The sequence below is a fragment of the Artemia franciscana genome, chromosome 20 (genome assembly GCF_032884065.1).
Source record: "Artemia franciscana chromosome 20, ASM3288406v1, whole genome shotgun sequence".
Classification (NCBI taxonomy): domain Eukaryota; kingdom Metazoa; phylum Arthropoda; class Branchiopoda; order Anostraca; family Artemiidae; genus Artemia; species Artemia franciscana.
Genome location: NC_088882.1, coordinates 13389945 through 13409554, shown reverse-complemented (window position 1 = coordinate 13409554; position 19610 = coordinate 13389945). Strand labels below are relative to the sequence as shown.

General features: G+C 34.9%; 1 long non-coding RNA gene and 1 other non-coding gene across 2 annotated transcripts in view; both read right to left on the bottom strand.

The window, feature by feature from the left end:
• The window catches only part of LOC136039785 (uncharacterized), a 131216-nt gene that overhangs the window by 36825 nt on the left and 74781 nt on the right, over nt 1-19610 (bottom strand). The gene's annotated exons all lie outside the window — the stretch shown is intronic.
• On the bottom strand, nt 15687-15758 carry Trnaa-ugc (transfer RNA alanine (anticodon UGC)). The gene has a single exon. It is a non-coding gene; the product is annotated as a tRNA-Ala (tRNA).

The window sequence follows — 19610 nt, the reverse complement described above, 5'->3', positions numbered from 1 at the left end:
GAAAGATTCAAAGGAAACCGGAATTGTGTTTCCTCAAAAAGGAGAGCTTTGAATACATTGTGATAGAGGAGGAGCGCACGTAGCCGTTTTAGCCTTAGGTGGCTTGGTTTTGCGATGAATTGTTAGTAGTAGTAGTATTAATATACATATTTAACATAAAGACACAATCAATGTTTCTCATGTCTTAAGGTTTGCTTTAATTTCCTGTTTTAGTGTTTATTATGAAAGACATCCCGTTTAAAAAAAATATATATATTACATTTTTATTAGTACATAGCCTAGACCTGGAAGTAAATGCCTTTCTTCTGATAGTGGATATCAGAGATGTCAAGGAAGTGATGGACCATACAGAGAAGTCGGAACTCACTTGGAAAAAGATACGGAGTAACAAATAAATGAAAATTTATCTTCAATTGCTGTGGAAGAATTAATTTTATATTTTGTAGCATTCTTCGCTCTTTGTAGTACAGGCAACTAACTGAATCTATCTAAAAAAAAAAAAAACATCAACAAAAAAAAAACACATAAACTCTAAAATTTATAGTTCAAATTTGCTGCTCAGCATTTTCGTTTTCATACCATATCTTACCAAATGTAATTTCAACTAAAGTAATTTATATCTTTTCAAATATGTTAAGCTAAGATAAGATCATCCATTAAATGTCTATTTTATTAATAGAAGTGGGTTTTTCTTCTTTTTTTTTGTTACAAATGCAAGCAAAATGAGGAAAAGATAGAAAAAAAGTAAAATAAACCAAACAACACGAGAAATCAAAACGAGTTTCATCGACTTAAAGGTATGTGAGGAAAACTAAGATGACTGTTTTAGTTTTTGATTAAATTGAAAAGAATACATTTTTTCTAACCGAAGTAAAAAGCAACCTCAAAACTTAAAACGAACAGAAGTTTTCCTTTTAGGAGGAGGCTATTCCTATTTCTTTGTGCCCCTCCTACCACTCTTTCTGTCAAATTCCTACAGCGTTTTACTGAAAACATGAATTCGAAAAACCTGGTTAGCTTTTTTTTTACAATAGCCAGCAAAATCAGAAAAGGGCAGAATTTTTTTTTTAAATAACCCAACAACATGAGCAATGGAAACGAGTCTTAGCCTATTGACTTAAAGGTATGTAAGAAACATTGGGATGACAGTTGTAGTTTTTGATTAAATCGAAAAGAACACATTTTTCTAACCAAAGTAAAAAGCAACCTTAAAAATCAAAACGAACAAAAGTTGTCCTTTTATAAGGAGGCTACTCTTACATCTGTGTTTCCCCTCATACCACTCTTTCTGTCAACGTCCTATAGTGTTTTACTGAAAACATGAGTGCGAAAAACCTGGCTATTAATTATGACAGGTAATTAGGGATTGAATTTTATTGTTTAAAACAAAAGTACATTAATAAGCCCTCCCGTTCTTGATTCGTTGTGGGAAACAGTTTTCTTCCTATTCCCATTGTTCTTTAGATAAATCAGTCGTTCTTGAATGATTGAGGAAAGAAATGAAACTTTCGCGTAAAGAGTGGGGGTCTAGGAGACAGAACATTTCTCCTGATATAGATTTTAATTTATGCTTGCTTTCAACTTTAATGTAGATCTTTAATTTCATAAAAAAAACTTTGTTTCACTCTAATTTCTGTTCATTTCTGATACCATATACAAGGGTTTCCTAAACAACCTAATTAGCCAAGATTTGCAAATTTTGACAAAAAATCTACTTTAGAATAGAAAATCAAGCCAAATCTTAAAATTTTTAATAAAATAAATCCATAAAATTGAGGATATTTTCTTCAGCCATACTCCAGAAATTTTTTAGAGATATGTTCCTCTTCTCTTTTCAAAATCAATATTTTTTAATTTTCTTCCAGCACTGAGGACTGAAAATTATTTTGGTTCTCCTTTCTCATTGCCTTTGATTTACCTTGTTCTTCTTCGTTGTCCAACGTCTCTTGTTTTGTCATACTTGTTTGTTGTTTCAGAAACTATTTAAACCTTATTTATATATAACCTTATTTATTATAATTATTTAAACCTGGTTTCTGAAATTATTTGAATCTGACGGAAGCTAATGTAGTAGTAGTAGTAGTAATGTAGTAGTAGCGGTAGTAAACGAGCCGATTAGCCAAGATTTAAAAATTTTGATAAAAAATCTACTTCAGCATAGAAAAATTAAGCAAACTCTTGGAATTTTATTAAAATAAATCCATAAATTGAATTAAGTTTGAGGATATTTTCTTCAGCCATGCTCGAGAAATTTTTTAGGGATATGTTCCTCTTCTCTTTTCAAAATCAACATTTTTTTTAATCTTCTTCCAGCACTGAGGAAAGCTGATTAGAAGTAAATGGCTGAAAATTTTTCCTGGTTCTCCTTTTTCATTGCCCTCGTGTTCTTCTTCGTTGTCCAACGTCTTTTGTTTTGTCATACGTCTTTGTGGTTTCAGAAATGAAATAAATCTTATTTATTATAAACCTTATTTATTATAATTGTTTAAACCTGGTTTCAGAAATTATTTAAATCTGACGGAAGCTAATGCCCTCTTAAAGACAACTCTTTACAACGAAGTTTAACTTTTGCATAAAAATACTTTGAAAAAAGGGCTCCCATAGTGTATTTCTTCTCGAAAATGAATCAGAATTTTCGTCAATAAATTCTAATTCCACAACAGGCGGAAAACTTTCGCTCCTTCCCCCCAACACTCATATCGTACACTTCCTCCAACATTCATCCAAAACGTCTGAAATTTCTCCCATGAAAAGTTGGTCCTATTAAGGTTTTTTTAGGCCTTAGGTATCCTCCTTCGCATAAAAAGAATCCACAAGCCTCCACCCGAATAGCTGCTGCGTAACTTTGCGACATTCTAAAAACATAATTTTATTGCATACATATAATAACTACTCCTTTATTAAGGACTGCACGTATGTTTAGGAATGGAAATACATCATCTGCCAGCACTGCCTCTTATACTGGGAGGCTATATAAACATAATTTGCAATAGTTCTCAGAATTTTTGCTCGATAAGTTATGTCTCTGTTCCGGCCGTGGTTGCTGTTTAGTGTGACAATTGCCTGAAATCGGTAAGTCTGAAACCAATGTATTGCCGTGATTCCTCTTATGACTAAAAACGTGAACTAGGTCTTTGAATTCTGGTCGAAATGAGCTCTTTTTCTTCTGTTTTTGAAATTTCCATAAAATTATTTTGGTCAATAACTTTCATTTTAAGACTAATCACAAAAACAGTTCCTCTCCTGAATCAGCTATTAAATAGAAAAACAAGTTTTTGTAACTGAAAATAAGGAGCGACATTAAAACTTAAAATGAGCAGAAATTACTCCGTATATGAAAGGGTCTGTTCCCTTCTCAACGCCTCGCTAAACGCTAAAGTTTAACTCTTTCTCTCAACTCTACTTTTTAAAACAGTAAAAAACTTTTGCGTAACGAGCGGGGAGTTGAGGAGGACCCGCCCTATACGCTAAAGTTTGACTCTTCCTCTCAACTCTACTTTTTTAAACAGTAAAAAATTTTAGCATAAAGAGCGGGGCGTTGAGGAGGGAACAGCCACTTTCATATAAGGAGTAATTTCTGTTCTTTTTAAATTTTAATGTTACTCCTTACTTTCAGTTAAAAAAACTTGTTTTTTAATTTAATTTCTGAACGTTTTTGAATTAATGCATGTTTTGATTTTGGCTCTCCACGCATGAATAATTAAATTTGCGTATTAATTTATTTTTTTGGCTAAATGGCTTTCTCATAGTTTTGATCGTACGATTTTGAGAAAAAAAGGTGCTGGGGAGTAGGCCTAGTTACCCTCCAGTTTTTTGGTTACTTAAAAAGGCAACTAGAAATTTTAATTTTACGAACGTTTTTATTAGTAAAAATATACGTAACTAACGAATTAACTTACGTAACGAACTTCTAAATTTGTATGTTTTGAATTCGTATGTATATGAGGGGGTTCGCCCCCTCGTCAATACCTCGTTCTTTACATTAAAGCTTAAATGTTGTCCCAATTCCTTAAGAATGACCGCTGAATCACAAAAGCCGTAGAATGAATAGTTGAAATTAATAAAATTACTTTAGCTTAAAGAGAGAGATATAAGGAGGAGGTGAAGCCCTCATAAATATAATAATTTCTGTTCCTTTTAAGTTTTAATGCTGCTCCTTACTTCCAGTTGAAAAAACTCTTTCGTATTTATTTTTCCTTTGCTCTTTAAAAAATGCTTACAAAATCCTGCACCCCCTTCATGGAAATTCTCTTCCCCATCACAAATTCATCCATAGAAGGTTCCCCCCACACAACTCCTCCCCTCAACCAAAAAAATCCCCCCTGAAAGTGTCTGATCACTTCCCAATTGCCATTACTATGTGTAAACACTGGTCAAAGTTTGTAAAATGCAGCCACTCCCACGGGAATTGTGGGGGAGTAATTCGTCCCGAAAGACATAGTTTTTAGGTTTTTTTGAGTATGTTGAATAAAATGGCTATCTCAGAATTTTGATTCGGTGACTTTGGGAAAAAATGAACGTGGGAGGGGTCCTAGGTTCCTTTCAATTTTATTGGTCACTTAAAAGGGCACTAGAACTTTTAATTTCGGTTAGAATGAGCCCTCTCGTGACATTCTAGGATCAGGGTCGATACGATGACCCCTGGGGAAAAAACAAAAACAAAAAATCAAACAAATAAACACGCATCCGTGATCTGTTTAGTGGCAAAAAATACAAAATTCCACATTTTTGTAGATAGGAGCTTGAAACTTCTACAGTAGGGTTCTCTGATACGCTGAATCTGACGGTGTGATTTTTGTTAAGTCTTCTATGACTTTTAAGGGATGTTTCCCCCTATTTTTCTAAATTAATCAAATTTTCTCATGCTCGTAACTTTTGATGGGTAAGACTAAACTTGATGAAACTTATATATTTAAAATCCACATTAAAATGCAATTCTTTTGATGTAACTATTGGTATCGAAATTATGTTTTTTAGAGTTTCGGGTGCTATTGAGCCGGGTCGCTCCTCACTTTTTCCGAAATTTTTCACAACGCAGTTTTTAAAGCATGTTTTTGAATTTTTGATTACTATGGGCCTTGTTTCAATTTTTATCAGGATGAAGCTATCACTGCACCAATGATTTCTGGATAATTCGAAGATTTTTCGGAAAAAATCTCATCCGGTCAACTGTCCAATTCGGCTGTTTATTGACCTGCTGCTTGCATTCCGCAGAACTAATGCTAAAATTCTATCTTTAAGGCAGGCACGTACGCAGGAATTTTTTTCGGGGGGGGGGGGCAAAACCTTCGAAACAGCAGATATAAAGAAGTACTTTTTTTATTTAGTAGCTAAATAAATGCAAAAAGCACGTACATCAGAAAATAAAGAATAACTTTAATCTGTAGTATTGTAGCGGATGGGGGGGGGGGAAAGACAGAAGCCTCAAAAGTACGTTTTAGGCTCAGGTTATGTTCATAGCGATTCAGGACCAGTGATTAATCTATTATATCCCACTGAAATGGAAATTTTAGGGTCAACAGTGCAATATGGGTGCTGTGGGGAGTAGTTCTTGTATTGCGAAAACGTCGATTTTAACGAAAAATCATAGTTTCCAAAATTGATCCATTGAAAGCTGTACTTTATCCTGAAAAGGGGGGATAAACACCCTAATATCAAGGATAATTCTATTTTGCTGTGGAAAGCAAACTCTCTTTACGAAAAAAAATAACAGTACAATCGCTAATTACTTCAAAGAGGGTAAAAAGTTAGACAGAAAATGAGTTAATAATTGGGCAGTGACTTGACCGGATAATTACATGCTGTAAAATCCCAAAAAAAGGCTTCACACATTTATCTAGATTCTTAATAAATGTCCTACTTTTGCCAGAAATCCCAAGAAACCGTGGGGAAATTAAACATTTCACGAAATTTCGGGGGGGGGCCGGGCCCGAAGATTTAAAGCGATTATTTTGGGGCGCCAAACCGATAAAAATAAAAGAAAGGAATTAGATGGAAAATAGAAGTAAGTAAGGAACTAATATTATTGTCCCAAAGAGTAAAACCGTAGATAATACAAAATATAAACCAAATAAAAATATTTTTTTTGTTAATAATGCACAGTATAAGAAATCTACTATTAACAAAAAATTATTAACTAGCAATTTTTTTAAGTGATACCCTCAAATGCTTAAGGTCACCCCAGTAACACACAAAGCCTCATCTCCAAGCAAAGAGACTTTACAGGTGGACTTTATGTTAAGGTGTTGTAAACTTTTTTGTATATAAAAATAAGCAATTCATCCCTGGATAGGATTTTGAGCTTTCTGGTGTCTTTTAAATGTGTATCATTTTAGACTGATTCGGGGAATCTATAAAATAGCCACTAAGAAAAGCTGGAGGTAAGCCCTTTTAACTTATCAGGGTTGATGCCAGAGTAAACGATTCCCTTTCTTTCAGTGTTTATTAAAATGAGTCGTCAAAACATGATAAATTCCGATAATTGATTCCAGGCACCAACTTTGGACACAAGGCTTATAAATTCCCTTGTACTCCCGTTTTTCATGTCATGGATCACGGAACAAGAAAGAACGTCAGTAGTTTGGTTTACGGTCGGCTAAGCACCGACCGTAATCCCTCCGGAGGGCAAATCCCATTAGTGTAGTCGTGATGGAAGCATCTGAACTAACAATCTCCGGTGTCTTATGTTGACACAATATTTACATGAGGTTCAAACTCCTAATGTGATGGTGCAAACTGTTTGAGGAAAGAAACATGTCAAACAAGTAGATAGAAGTAATTTTACAGAGTATCTTGGTTTAAGCAAATTATTTCTTAACTAGCTGCAGAGACTATAGGACGACAACGATAAAGAGAAAAATCATTTTGTATGCTCATTTTTAGGATCAGAGAAAAAAAACTTGCCCATTTCCTCCAGCACAAAATTTTATGTCTTCTTACATCCCTCCCCGCTCGTCAACTCAATGAAACACAAATTAGAAGTTTTAGTATCGTTTTTAAGCATCAAAAGAGATTATGCCCCGAAGAGGGCTAACTTAATTAAGCGGAAATTTTGAAGTCTCTGATCGGTATGAAACCATTTAAAGCATATGATGAAGCCTCGCAGTTTGAAAGTCCGTAATGCTGCGCGGATGAGCATCTATGTCTGAGCTTGTATGCAGTCTATAAAAAAATTACGGTTATTGCGCTTCTAGACAATTATCTTTAATCTTTAACTTGCTCAGTTGGTTAAGTTGAGACTTTAACAACTTACTTGGCTGTACTGCAGAGTAAGCCTACTATTAAGAAGGGGAGGGGCCATTTAGTTTTTCTGTCGAAGAGGGTGTCAAAATTGCATTTTTAGAACCAAGCTTTCTAGGATCATAAAGGCTGAATTCAGGGTTGTATCCAGGAGTCTTGTTTGAGGGGGGGGGGGCTACCAAGAGAATAAAGAGGAAGGGGTTTGCCTCCCAATTAGTCTATCGGTCTTACATAAGGTTTTTTTGTTCATATTTAAAGACCAGTTTGCTATTCGGAAAAATATTCTTCTATTTTGTAGAAGAAATAGCAGTTTACCCGCATTTTTACGATCAATTTACGAGTCAAAAAGTATTTGAGGGGGGAAGTAGTTTAAACAGGATACCCCCCTGGATATGAGCCCTACTAGATTAGATTTTTCTCTAGCACAAAAACGATAGTTACGGTCCAAAGATTCATTTTGATATTTTAACACCCCTTCCCCCTGAGAGATATATTTTTTTAGATAATCATGGTGATCAAAAAGCTGTTATAATTAAATTGAAACTGGAATACAAACATTGGAAGTTAAGGGGTTCTTGCATTTGAAAGAGTCCAGGATGTAATATTGAAAAAAGTAAATAAACGCAAAAGTTTTTCCAAATGAAAGCGAATTTCGCCTGAAGAGAAATTATTATATTTATGAAGGGGGCTGCACCCTATGCATGCAACCCATTCTTTGTAGTAATTAAAGGCTATAGTTTTATTAAATGTGTGATTTTTCGTAAAGGTAGACTCTTCTTCTCAATTGCGAAAACTCTAAGTCGGCTTAAATTAAAACTTAAAGAACAGAAATTACTTCGTATATGAAAGGGACTGTTCCCTCCTCAACGTCCCGCTCTTTACGCAAAAGTTTTTTACCGTATTAAAAAGTAGAGTTGAGAGAAAGAGTCAAACTTTAGCGTAAAGAGCGGAACGTTAAGGAGGGAGTAGCCCCTTTCATATAAGTAATTTCTGTTCGTTTTAAGTTTTAATGTCGCTCCTTACTTTCAGTTAAAAAACTTGTTCGTTTTTATTTAATTCAATCGAATAAATCGGACAGTTCGTGGGAACGACCTGTAGTAAGGAGCGACCCGGCTCAATAGTAACCAAAAGTTCAAAAAATGGAATTTTGACACCAATAGTTACATCAAAATAATTGCATTTTTATGCTGATTTTAATTGTATAAGTTTCATCAAGTTTAGTCTAACCCATTTACTAGCCTGAGAAAATTAGCCTCATTATAGAAAATAGGGGGAAACACCCCCTGAAAGGCAAGGGAAAAAATAACACCATAACACCATCAGATTTACCTTATCAGAGAACCCTATTGTAGAAGTTTCAAGCTCCTATCTGCAAATATGTGGAATTTTGTATTCCACATCAGAAGAAAGATTACGAATGCGTGTTTATTTGTATTTTTTTTCCACGGGAGATCGTATCGACCCAGTGGTCCTAGAATGTCACTAGAGTGCTCATTCTAACAGAAATTAAAAGCTCTAGTGTCCTTTTTAACTGACAAAAATGGAGGGTATCTAGGCCCCCTCCCACTCTCAATTTTTCCCAAAGTCACCAGATCAAAATTTTGAGTTAGCCATTTTGTTCAGCATAGTCGAAAAACCTAATAATTATGTCTTTCAGGACGACTTAATCCCCCAGAGTCCCCAGTGGAGGGGCTGCAATTCACAAACTTTGACCATGGTTTATATATGGTAATGGTTACTGGGAAGTGTACAGACGTTCTCAGGGGGTCTTTTTCGCGTTGAAGAGGGGGCCCCGGAAACACATCTATTAGACATTATGAGTATTTTGAATCAGATGGCTTTATAAGATTCTTATCAGTGTTTGGGAGGGGGATCGAAAAGGTTAAGAGGGGAGGGACTAGTTACCCTCCACTCCTTTTTCAATGTCCTTCTCAAAATCCCTTAAAGCTTCAATTTGATACCGTTTTGTTAATGCCAGCTTAGTCCTTGAATATTTATTCTATGGCCTTTTGACAACCCACCTACATATAGGGTTTTTAAATTTTTTAATTTTTTAAATTAACATTCTCTAAAAGTTTTGCCTTAATTTTCTTCATTTTTTGGAGTCCAAGTATGAAACATACTCCCATTTCCAAATTACCAGCCTATGGGCAACTTATAACTTAAAAAACTTTCCCCATGGGCTCTGGGGGGGCGGTATATCATCCCTAAGGCATAGCTATTTGACTTTTTGACTATCAAACAGTTCGTGGTAACGAACCGTAGTAAGGCGCGACCCGGCTCAATAGTAACCAAAACTCTAAAAATGGAACAATAAAAGTTAAATAAAAAAAATTGTATTTTAATGCTGATTTTAAGTATATAAGTTTCATCAAGTTTAGTCTTACCCATCAAAAGTTACGAGCCTGAGCAAATTTGCCTTATTTTAGAAAATAGGGGAAAACACCCCCTAAAAGTCATAAAATCTTAACAAAATCACACCATCAGATTGAGCGTATCAGAGAACCCTGTTGTAGAAGTTTCAAGCTCCTATCTACAAAAATGTGGAATTTTGTATATTTTTGCCAGAAGGGGATGCGTGTTTATTTGTTTGTTTGTTTGTTTTTTGTTTTTTTTTTACATATAGTAATGGTTATTGGGAAGTGTACAGACGTTTTCAGGGGGATTTTTCAGTTGGGGGAGGGGTTAAAAAAGGGGTATATGCTCGGGGAGCTTTCCATCGAGGGATTCGTCATGGGGGAAGAAAATTTCCATGAAAGGAGCGCAGGATTTTCTAGCATTATTAAAAAAAATATATATATATAAAAAGTTTTTACAACTGGAAGTAAGGAGCAGTATTAAAACTTAAAACGAACAGAAATTATTACGCATATGAGGGGCTCACTTTCTCCTAATACCTCGCTCTTTACGCTAAAGTATTTTTAGTGATTTCAACTATTTATTCTACGTCTTTTGTGATTCAGGGGTCATTCTTAATGAATTGGGACAACATTTAATCTTTAGTGTAAAGAGCGAGGTACTGACGAGGGGGTGAACCCCTCATATATGTAATAGAAACATGAGATTACAAAAGTTCGTTACGTAAGCTAATTTATAAGTTACGTTTATGTTTTACTAATAAAAACATTCGTAAAAAATTAAAAGTTCTAGTTGCCTCTTTAAGTAACCAAAAAAATAGCAGGGCAATTAGGCTTCCTCCACCGTTCTCTTTTTTTTTCAAAATCATTCGATCAAAACTATGAAAAAGCCATTTAGCCAAAAAAAAAAAAAAATAATAATAACTTGCAAATTTCTTGTTAATTATTCCTCTGCGGAGAGCCAAAATCAAAAGATGCATTGATTCAAAAACGTTCAGAAATTAAATTAAAAAAAACAGCTTTTTTTAGCTGAAAGTAAGGAGCGACATTAAAACTTAAGACGAACAGAAATTACTTCGTATATGAAAGGGGCTGCTTCCTCATCAACGCCCTGCTCTTTACGCTAAAGTTTTTTACTGTTTTAAAATTAGAGTCGAGAAAAAGAGTCAAACTTTAGCGTAAAGAGCGGGGCGTTGATGAGGAAGCAGCCCCTTCATATACGAAGTAATTTCTGTTCGTTTTAAGTTTTAATGTCGTTCCTTACTTTCAGCAAAAAAAAGTTGTTTTTTTTAATTTAATCTTGAAAAAAGTGATCGTTCCAAAATTTATTATTTCTTGTCTAATTAATTATCCTTTTAATTATATTTTTCAATGATAAATTCATAATCTTCCGATTTAGCTTAATATGCTTTCCAATATTACCCAAGGTTTCATATTAATAACCGTTGCCTTTTCAAACACACCAACAATGAAACATTATCTTTTTTTCCTAATGATAAATCCTACATGTACAAAAGGGCGAATTACATAATAAGATCCCTTCCCAGGGGGCTGTAGGGTATTTCACCCCTAAGGGTATAGTCACTAGACCTTTTGACTATTTTGAACAAAATCACTTTTGAAAAAACGTTGATCGGAGCTAAGGAGACGGGCATCCAAAAAAGGCAAGTGGGCTGGTTGCCCTCCCTTCAAACTTCAACATGATCTCAGCATACCCTTAAACTTTCAACTTAATACCCTCATCTGTTCCTTAGATATGGCTGATACACGCTTTTGACAACCAGCATGCACACAGTGTTTTTCTATTGCGTCCGGAAGCCCTCTAAAAGTTGTGGGGTTTATGTCTTCCCCATAATGATAGTTATTTCAACTTTAAACTATTTTATACAAGATATATATTTAAAAATTTCATCGAATGTTTTCGGAGGGAGGGTAGCTAAAAAGGGGCATTGAAGGGAGACTGACAGCCCTCCAACCACTATTCAACATCCTCTTTATTATTTCCTGAAACTTTCAACTTTTGCCCTCAGCGATTCTTAAAATATTGCCGATCTTCCTTTTTATGAGCTGGATGTATAAAATACCTTTTGATTTAGTTGAACATACCCCTCAACATTCCCCAAAGTTTTACCTTAATACTCTTAGCGTTTTCGGATACACCAAGAATCAAACATTTCACCTTTTCCTAATGATAATTTCTGCTTGTAAAAAATGGGCAAATTGTGTAATTTACAATCCCTGACCGGGGGCTTCGGGGGTATGGTGTCCTTAAAGACATGGCTAATTAGATCTTTTGACTAGTTGGAAGAAAATGACAATTTAAAAATTTTGATCAGATTTTGGCAGAAAGAGCACCTAAAAAGAGTCGTTCCTCGTTCCTCGGGTCGTTTAGTCGTTCCTTAAGTACTGTTGAAATTCCAATTTTCACGAAAAGTTTCGCCTGAATATACCCAGTCCTTCCAGAGACCCAGGATCAAACATGCCCTCTTTTCCTGATAAAAAAACTTAAATGTTTACAATTGGCAACTTGCATAACTTACAGCCCTTGCCCTGGGGGTTAGGGGGGTATTGTCAGCCCCAAAGGCATATTTATTTGATTATATTTATTTATCCTTGCAAGAACCTGATTTTAACTAGACAAAATATAAAAAAACAAAGTTTTTTTTAACTGAAAGTAAGGAGCGACATTAAAACTAAAAACGAACAGAAACTACTCCGTATATGAAAGGGGCTTTTCCTCCTCAACGCACCGCTCTTTACACTAAAGTTTGACTCTTTCTCTCAACTCTACTTTTTAAAACAGTAAAAAAACTTTAGCGTAAAGAGCGGGGCGTTAAGGAGGTAAAGCCCTTTTCATATACGGAGTAATTTCTGTTCGTTTCAAATTTAAATGTCGCTCCTTACTTTCAGTTAAAAAAAACGTTATATTTTTTTTATTTGATTTCTGGACGTTGAATTAATGCGTGTTTTGATCTTGGCTATCCGCACATAAATAATTAAAACGAAATTTGCATATTAAATTTGTTTTTGGCTTAATGGCTTTCTCATAGCTTTAATCGAAAGATTTTTAGAAAAAAAAGGAGCGAGGAAGGAGGTCTAGTTGCCCTCCAATTTTTTGATTACTTAAAAAGGCAACTAGAACTTTTAATTTTTACGAACGTTTTCATTAGTAAAAAACATACGTAACTTGCGTATTAACTTACGTAACGAAATTCTATATTCGTATGTTTTTATTGCGTATTTGAGGGGGTTCGCCCCCTCGTCGATACCTCACTTTGTACATTAAAGCTTAAATTTTATCCCAATTCCTTAAGAATGACCCCTGAATTATAAAGGCCGTAGAATGACTAGTTGAAAATACTAAAAATACTTTAGCGTAAAGAGCGAGGTATTACGAGAAGATAAACCGCTCATATGCAGAATAATTTCTCATATGCTGCTCCTTACTTTCAGTTGAAAACACATTTCACAATTATTTTTTCATTATTTGTTTAAATAATGCTAGAATATCCTGCTCCCACTTCATTGAAATTCTCTTCCCGCGTGACAAATTCCTCCATGCAAAGATCCTCCCACGTAACCCCCCCCCCCCCAACTTCTTCCCCCAAACCAAAGAAAATCCCCCTGAAAACGTCTGTACACTTCCCAATAACCATTACTATATGTAAACACAGGTCAATGTTTGTAACTTGCAGCCCCTCCCACGGGGACATCGGGGGAGTAAGTCGTCCCCAAAAACATAGTTATTAGATTTTCCGACTATGTTGAATAAAATGGCTATCTCAGAATTTTGATCTGTTGACTTTGGGAAAAAATGAGCGTGGGAGCGGGCCTAGGTGCCCTCCAATTTTTTGGTCACTTAAAAAGGGCACTAGAACTTTTAATTTCCGTTAGAATGAGCCCTCTCGTGACATTCTAGGACCCTTGAGTCGATACGATAATCCCTGGAAAAAAAAGAAACAAAAAAAAAATATATATAAATAAAAAGTAAACACGGATCCGTGATCTGTCTTCTGGCAAGAAAAGCGAAATTCCACATTTTTGTAGATATGACCTTGAAACTTCTACCATGGAGTTCTCTGATATACTGAATCTCACGGTGTGATTTTCGTTAAGATTGTATGACTTTTAGGGGATGTTTCTAAAATGATTCTAAAATGATGCAAATATTCTCAGGCTCGTAACTTGTGATGTGTAGGACTAATTTTGATGAAAATTATATATTTAAAATCAGCATTAAAATGCAATTCTTTTGATGTAACTATTGGTATCAAAATTCCATTTTTTAGAGTTTTGGTTACTATTGAGCCGGGTCGCTCCTTACTACAGTTCGTTATCACGAACTGTTTGATAACGTGTTGACCAATTGGGAAGTAAGGACTTTACCATTTTAATTTTGGATGGCTAAATGGTAATGTTAGCCGTGTACTCTGGTTAAATTTTGAACTAAAAGCGAAAGGCCTTATTTGCCAGCTTTTACCAAGACCAAACGCTATTCATAAGAAATGTGCTTCGCGTATTTTCTTTTATTTTTAAAGTGTAACATTTGGCTCAGACTTTAATCAGCCGTTCCTTAAAAAAGGTAAAGGATACTGCATTAGACTTTACAGTTGGTACTGATCTCCGTTTCTTGGCCCTTCAGTCAGGAAGTGCAATGGGGGGTTGGGGGCCAACCATCCTTTGCTTTCGCACACCCTTCCTGTTTACCTTCCCCAGATTTCTCTAGGTACCCAGTTAGAGCTGGGTCGACTCATAAATTAATTAAAAACAATTTAAAATGTACATAATTAATTAAAAACTTAAAATGGACAGAAATTATTCGATATATGGGGGGGCTGCCCCTTCCTCAACCCTCTTTACGTTAAGGTCTTAAAGTTCTTTGAGAATACTTCTCGTTCAAACTCAAAAGCAATTGTACTTCAGGAGTTGAAATAAAAATTCAAACCTCAGTGTAAAGAGGGTAGAATGAGGAAGGGGTAGTCCTTATCGCGTACAGAATAATTTCTGTTCGTTTTAAGTTTTCATGTTGCTCCTTACTTTCAGGTGAAAAAACTTCTTTTTTAATTAATTTCTGACTGTTCTCCAAATCATGCCAGGAAATCCACCTCGCTCCCTGTATAATTTTCCCTGGAAAATTCCCTCACTACGAAAAATTCTTATAGTGAAGGATCCTCCCCCTCCCCCACCAAAAGGTTTCTTTGTATTTCCAAGTAACAATAGCATATGTAAGCAATTGGCAAATTGCATAACTTACAGCCTTTTCCCCAGAGGCTGTGGGGTCAAACCATCCCGATAAGGGATGACTTGAACCTTTCCACGTCCATAGGGTACAGTTATTGGAACTTTCAACCATGCTGAATTAATTGGCTATCTGAAAATTTGGATCGGATTGGATCGGATTGGATCGGATAGCGCTAGAGCGTTTTATTTCAGTTTGAATCAGCCCTTCCCGGTCTGATAAGACCATTGTTTCGATGCGATTGCCCCTGGTAAAAACATACATCCTTGATCTCTCTTCTGGCTACAGATATAAAATTATAAAATTCCATATTCTTGTAGATATAAGCTTTATACCTCTGAGGCAGACTTCTATGATAGGCTTAATCTGAGCATATGATTTTCATTAAGATTACTTGAATTTTTGGGGATGTTTCCTCCTTTCAAAAACAAGACAAATTTTTTCAAGCTCCTAGCTTTTGACGAGTGGCATTAAATTTAATAAATTTTTCATATTTGGTATCAGTATAAATCTGGTTACTATTGGGCAGGTTTGTCCCTTACTTTCAGTTCGATGCCACGAACTGTCTGGTAACACTATTGGTGGAAATCAAATACCATTTGTAAAATATGGGCGTATCAGCTCTTAATTTTGAGTAATTATGCTATAATATTTATGAATTCTGATGTATGAAAAGTTTTACTATTTTGGATTTATCCCTAAAATTCCTTTAATAATGAAAGACTAAAATAGTTCTAAATTGTGTAAATCGTTCCCCTTAGAACAGGACCTTTACTTAAAAAGACTTGCTAGTTCAATTACTTAATACTGTTCAGTAGTTTATTCAAACTCGTTCATTCCATGTGTAAAACTGGAGCTGCGGGGGATCGAACCCCGGGCCTTTCACATGCAAAGCGAACGCTCTACCACTGAGCTACAGCCCCTTGCTAACAATGATTAAAAAGATGGTATTTGATCTAATAAATAAGAAATTGTCACGGCTTGAAGAACTTTGGTAATTTTGTGTCATATTATCTAATAAATACCCCCCCTCCCCCGTCCATTCTAAAGAAGACTGCTAGATATAAGCCTAGAGAAGGAAACATAAGGAAACAATTCAAACTTAATAATTTACTGAATAATTGTAGCTAACACATTTTGCAAGGGGGCGGATCCAGGATTTTTTTTTAGCGGGGGCGCAAAAGATTTTGCTCCGATTAACTTGCGAACAAAGAAATACCAGCAATTTAAAGGGAATCAACGATTATACGCCGTAGTTAGGCTGTGGAAATGGTCGTAAATTTAATCTAAAATCTGCTGAGGGTTAAAGTTCTAATAAATCTGTTGAAATTAAAATGATGTATAAATATTGATGCAAAAAAAAGTCAGTTATAGAAACCACTCCGCCATAAAAAATGAAAAGCTGTTCACCCTTTACGAAAAATATGATGTTTAATATGGCAACATAATATTATCCCAAAATACACCACTACGTTAGAGGGGCGCGCGCCCCCCACCTGGTTCCGCCACTGCATTTTGAGCGCAGCCCTGCATGGTACACACTCGAGAAGTGAAGTTAGGTTAACCGTAAAGAAACATACTAAAATACAATGAAAATATTATTCAATATTAACAAAGTTGTGGAAACTACAACAAAGAATTATCGTAGGGGGAAGGGCCGGATCGACTAAGTACGGGATCGATTAGAACATTTTTTGCGGGGCCCTCTCTATATATTAAATTATTAAGTAAAATTCAAAAACATATTAAAGGTTTTTTAATTGTTGTAATCCCTTGTTAAAATATATACAAATATTTTTACAATTACCAGTTTTTTGCTCTTTAAGGACTTTAATGTCTTAAATAATTGATTATTGAATAATTAAATAATTGATTATTGGTTATTAAATAATTGATTATTGAAGCTTCCCCGATTTCTAACAACGATATATGCTAAGCTTGAAACTTTTATTTTTCTGTTCAAGGCTTTTGAATTGTTGTAATCTCTTGTCGAAATACTGAATCACCATTTGTAATAATTGCAACTTTTCGTTATTTGGGCCTTCCTAATTACAGTATATAACTGGTTGCGTTCAAACATATAAGCTTAATCACGTAGCAAGTGGATTTTATCTAACAACAAAAATAATATAATTTAAAAATGTTCAGGCATTTTTCTAGTTTGAATTAAAACATTAAAATTATTGCTCTGGCACCGTAGTATTTTGCAGCTTATGTAATAACTTTAGCAATTTTGAACTGAACTTAAAAATTTTTCAACTTTTTTTTGTCTTAAAAAGACATTGCTTATACATATAAGAACAGAAATTCGGTAATGATGTTTTTCTAAAAGCGATTTCTATTGAGGTTCAAACTTTTGGTTTTCTTTTTTAAAGTTTTGAGTTACTGTAATCCTCTGTCAAAATATATGCAAATTACTTTTGCAATTATCAAATTTTTTCTCTTTAAGTAATATAATATAAAATTCTCCATGCATTAAAATCTTCAATTTTTCCACATAAGTGTGACAACGTCAATGCAATACTGATGTATATAAAAATGATGTCACTCGCATAATTTTTTTCCTAAAATTAAGACTCTTAACGAATTTTTTCAAACTTCTGACCTATCTAGATCGCTTTGTACGCCAGAATATATCCTGATGCCAATTTCCCCCCCCCCCAAAAAACATAAAGCTGTTTTCGAGATAAAATGGTGGCGAGATAAAAAAAAAAGATGGGGCGAGATCAAAATGGGCAAAAGATGGGGCAAGATAAAAATGGTGGCGAGATAAAAAGATGGGACCAGGTGGCGAAGCCACACCCCCCCAAAAAACATAAAGCTGTTTTCGAGATAAAATGGTGGCGAGATAAAAAAAAAAAGATGGGGCGAGATAAAAATGGGCAAAAGATGGGGCAAGATAAAAATGGTGGCGAGATAAAAAGATGGGACCAGGTGGCGAAGCCACCTGGTCCCATCTAGTATATATTATATTTATTCTAAAAGGTACATTTGGCCATATAAATATGTTTCAAAATCACCTTCAGGGGTCTATGATGAACTAGGCGCTAAATTGATTTTATGATTAATTTTTTCAGTTGTTTTGAAGCTTAAAACATTATGATTATTTTTGGTTCGATCATCACTTGCGTCGAATAAAGTTAAAGCAAAACATGAGTTCCAGTTTTGTATTTTAGAGAACTCAATAGAGAGCAAGTCATGTCCCATAACAGGCCAAAAAAAATCATTTCGAAATTGTTGAAGCAGGAACGCTATTCGACTAAGCAGGCAGTAGTGCCCAAGTAACTCATCTTTGTTGGTTACTTTTACTGCGGGGTAATGAAGGACTCTACAGTGAATACATACAGAGTTGAAGGGCCCCAGTAACTTCGCGGAGTTTACGGCATCTTTATTGGTTTTTACGCCACAGCTAGTTAGCTTCGAAGATTATGATGGTGCTGTTATTTTAACATAATATTTTTTTATACTTTCTTTTTTCTGTATTTTTTTACACTTTCATTTTTGACTCGTTCTGATTCTCCCTGTCCTTTATCAGCACAGTTCTTTGTTCTTCACTGTCATTTTTGACACTTTCTGATACTCGCTTCAGCGTGTCTGCTAACTATACAATTCTTTGTTCTTCTCTTTCTTTTTTGACACGTTCTGTTGCGTGTAATTCTCGCTGCTGACTATCTTCTAACTTCAAATTGCTTTTTCTTGCAGTCGTATATCTTCTAACCACACACTTCCATGTTCTTCATGTTCGTTTTGATTTGTTCTGATCCTCATTATCATTTATGTCTTGTAACCGCGTATTTTGTTTGTTCTTCACTTTCGTTTTTGTGTCGTTGTGATTCTCGCAGCCACTTATCTCTTGACTGCATATTATCCATCTTGGATAATAATCCATCTTGATCTCTGGAAGTATTAAATATTAAAAAAAACAAGTTTTTTAAATGAAAGTAAGGAGCGACATTAAAACTTAAAACGAACAGAAATTACTCCGTATATGAAAGGGGCTTTTCCTTCTCAACGCCCCGCTCTTTACACTAAAGTTTGACTCTTTCTCTTAACTCTACATTTTAAAACAGTAAAAAATTTTAGCGTAAAGAGCGGGGCGTTGAGAAGGAAAAGCCCCTTTCATATACGGAGTAATTTCTGTTCCTTTTAAGTTTTAATGTCGTTCCTTACTTTCATTTAAAAAACTTGTTTTTTTTTTTAATTTCTGAACGTTTTTGAATCAATGCGTTTTGATTTTGGCTCTCCGCAGAGGAATAATTAAAATGAAATTTGTATATTTATTCTTTTTTTTTTTGGCTAAATGGCTTTCTCATAATTTTCATCGAATGATTTTGAGAAAAAAAGAGCGGGGGAGGAAGCCTAGTTGCCCTCCGATTTTCGGTTAATTAAAAAGGCAACTAGAAATTTAATTTTTTTACGAATTTTTTTATAAGTAAAAGATATACGTAACTTACAAATTAGCTTACGTAAAGAACTTTTGTATTCTTATGTTTTTATTACATATATGAGAGGGTTCGCCCCCTCGTCAGTACCTCGCTCTTTACACTAAAGCTTAAATTTTGTCCCTATTCATTAAGAATGACCCCTGAATCACAAAAGCCGCAGAATAAATAGTTGAAATTACTAAAAATACTTTGGCGTATAGAGCGAGGTATTAGGAGGAGGTGAGCCCTCGTATGGGTAATAATTTCTGTTCGTTTTAAGTTTTAATGCTGCTGCTTACTTCCAGCTGAAAAAAAAAAAACTTTTTCATTGTTTTTTTTAAGTAATGTTAG